The sequence below is a fragment of the Mandrillus leucophaeus genome, unplaced genomic scaffold (genome assembly GCF_000951045.1).
Source record: "Mandrillus leucophaeus isolate KB7577 unplaced genomic scaffold, Mleu.le_1.0 Scaffold139, whole genome shotgun sequence".
Lineage (NCBI taxonomy): Eukaryota > Metazoa > Chordata > Mammalia > Primates > Cercopithecidae > Mandrillus > Mandrillus leucophaeus.
Window position 1 is genome coordinate 1,767,181 of NW_012101354.1, and position 3,362 is coordinate 1,770,542.

General features: G+C 40.7%; 1 protein-coding gene across 1 annotated transcript in view; it reads left to right on the forward strand.

Moving 5' to 3' along the window:
- Positions 1 to 1,496: 1,496 nt before the first annotated feature.
- Positions 1,497 to 3,362, forward strand: part of ARNT (aryl hydrocarbon receptor nuclear translocator) — a 68,119-nt gene continuing 66,253 nt past the window's right edge. Inside the window, exon 1 of the mRNA XM_011973661.1 lies at positions 1,497 to 1,509. The gene's annotated coding sequence lies outside the window, so the exon portion shown is untranslated. The remainder of the gene's footprint in view (positions 1,510 to 3,362) is intronic.

Below are 3,362 nucleotides of genomic sequence, written 5' to 3' on the forward strand. Positions count from 1 at the left end.
CATCGTGGCATTCAAAGCTTTCTGTCAGTTAGCACTTCACATCTTACCTTTTTAGGTCTTTTTCTTTACGGCTCTTCACAGTTGCTGTTATGTGTCACCTAATGACGCCTTGGTCATCAAAGGACTGCATATATGATGGTGGTCCCATAAGATTATAATGGAGGTGAAAAATTCCTATTGCCCAGTGACATGTAGTTGTCATAAGGTCTTAGCACAACACATTACTTTTTCTATGTTTAGGTACATAAATAGTTACCACTGAGTTATAGTTGCCTACCGTATTCAGTATAGTAACATCTTGTTAGGATGGTTGGGAGTACTAGGCTATTACTGGGAGTAATGGGCTACATATAGGTATGTAGGCTATATACACCTACATACCTAGGTGTGTAGTGGCTATACCATCTAGATTTGTGTAAGTATACTCAATGATATTCACACAATGTTGAAATCTTCTAATGACACATTTCTCAGAACGTATCCCTGTTGTTAAGTAATACATAACTGTATCTTCATGTCTCCCTTTAGACTTGCTTATGTACTTTTATCTATGTAGAATGCCTTTTTCTTCTTCTTTACTTTTTTTTTTTTTTTTTCCTGAGACAGAGTGTTGCTCTTGTTGCCCAGGCTGGAGTGCAGTGGCACGATTGGCTCACTGCAACCTCTGCCTCCTGGGTTCAAACAATTCTCCTACCTCAGCCTCTTGAGTAGCTGGGATTACAGGCGCCCGCCACCACGCTCAGCTAATTTTTTATATTTTTAGTAAAGACGGGGTTTCACCATGTTGTTCAGGCTGGTCTTGAACTCCTGACCTCAGGTGATCCACCCTCCTCAGCCTCCCAGAGTGTTGGGATTATAGGCGTGAGCCACTGCTCCCGGCCTCCTTTACTATTTTTAAGGCCCAGCTTGATGTACCTTTTTGAAACTTCCCCATGGGCTGGTTGCCTGCCTTCCTTATTTCCTTCAGTTTCCTCTTCATATTAAACATCTTCTCTGCAAGGGACTATGCCAGGCCTTGATTTAAACCAGGATTATCTTTTCTTTCTCTGAATTTCCCTGGCACTCTTTTTTTTTTTTTTTTTTTGAGAGAGAGTCTCATTCTGTTGCCCAGGCTGGAGTGCAGTGGCGTGATCTCAGCTCACTGCAACCTTTGCCTCCCAGGTGATTCTCTTGCTTCAGCCTCCCAAGTAGCTGGGATTATAGATGTGCACCACCACACCTGACTAATTTTTGTATTTTCAGTAGAGACGGAATTTTGCCGTGTTGGTCAGACTGGTCTTGAACTTGATCTCAAGTGATCTACCGACCTCAGCCTCCTAAAGTGCTGGGGTTTCAGGCATGAGCCACTGTGCCTGGCCTCCATGGTAATCTTTTTTTTTTTTTGGAGACGGAATCTCACTCTGTCAACCAGTCTGGAGTGCAGTGGCACGATCTCGGCTCATTGCAACCTCCACCTTTCGTGTTCAAGCGATTCTTCTGCCTCAGCCTCCCGAGTAGCTGGGACTACAGGTGCGTGCCACCGTGCCCAGCTAATTTTTGTATATTTAGTAGAGACGGAGTTTCACCATATTAGCCAGGCTGGTCTCAAACTGATGTCGTGATCTGCTTGCCTCGGCCTCCCAAAGTGCTGGGATTACAGGCGTGACTCCATGGTACTCTTATATCCTATATAAACCTATTACTAAAAGAATGAACTTTTTTTTTTTTTTTTTTTAAATAGAGGCAGGATCTCACTATGTTACCCAAGCTAGTTTTGAACTCCCGAGCTCAAGCAATCCTCATGCCCTGGCCTCCCAAAGTACTGGGATTATAGGCATGAGCCACTGCACTTGGCCCTGAACTTTTTTTTTTAATGGAAAAAAATGTTTTTTCTTAGGAAAGTAACATATGCTCACTCAAATTTATAGGCTGAAATAGAAAAATTAGCAGTAACAAAAATATGCTCAGCGTTAATGTGTGCTAAACTAACAGCGATAATTGTCTTTCACCAAGAAAATGACCAGAAATTTGAAGGATTCCCAAAACACAATGCTGTTGGAGGTGTGGCTAAATTGATGCAGTGGATGAGGCTCTAAATTGGTATAACCTCCTTGGCAGGTAATGGGCAATCAAAGTTTTAAATGTGTCTACCCTTAGGCCCAAGGAGTCATATTCAGAAATAATATGAAAGTACTGGTATGAAGTACTGTGCATGAAGATACACAATGATATTCACTAAAGCATAATTTATGATAGTGAAGGTTTGAATGTTGTAGCTATACATTTATAGTACAGAGTACTATGTAACTGTTAAAAAGAATGATCTACATGTATATTTATTGCCATAGCAATATATTGTTACGTGGAAGAGAAAAAGTTCAGAATAAGTACAGATGCTCCTTGACTTATGGTGGGGTTATGTCTTGATAAACCCATTGTAAATTGAAAATATCCTACGTCAAAAATACATTTAATACACTTAATCTATTACACATTATAGCTTAGCCTAGACTACCTTAAACGTGTATAGAGTACTTACATTAGCCTACAGTGGGCAAAATAATCTAACTTAAATTCTACTTTATAATAAAGTGATCCTCCTGCCTCAGCTTCCCAAGTAGCTTGGGACTACAGGTGGGTACCACCACACCTAGGTGATTTTATTTTTATTTTTATTTATTTATTTTTTTGTAGAGACAGGGTCTCACTATGTTCCCCAGGCTGGTCTTGAACTCCTGAGCTCAAGCAATCCTCCCACCTCAGCTTCCCAAAGCACTGGGATTACCGGCATGAGCCACTGAGCCCAGCCTTGAGTATATTTTATCTCTTATTTTTTAATCTCAGTTTATATATACCTAACTCTGTAATCAAAAAGAGGTGCAGGCTGGACATGGTGGCTCATGCCTGTAATCCAAGAGCTTTGGGAGGCCAAGGTGAGCAGATCACTTGAGCCCAGGAGTTCGAGACTAGCCTTTGCAACACTGTGAAACCCCATCTGTACAAAAAATACAAGTTAGCCAGCATGGTGGCCCATGCCTGTAGTCCCAGCTACTTAAGAGGTTGATGTGGGAGGATCACTTGAACCTGGGAAGTCGAGGCTGCAATGAGCCGTGATTGCACCACTGCACTTCATCCTGGGCAACAGAGCGAGATCCTGTCTTTAAAAAAAAAAAAGGTGCATTTTTTTCTTAGTAAAAATGGAGGCCTGATCTTCAACTTGCTTGTCATTTTAATATACGTCATGAATATTTACACACATATCTCATTGTTTTTTGTTAGTTCATACTGTATGATGTACAATATTTTGTGTATCAAATAACACTACCAACAGAGTGAAAAGTCAACCCATGGAATAGAAAAAAATTTTTCTTTTTTTTTTTTTT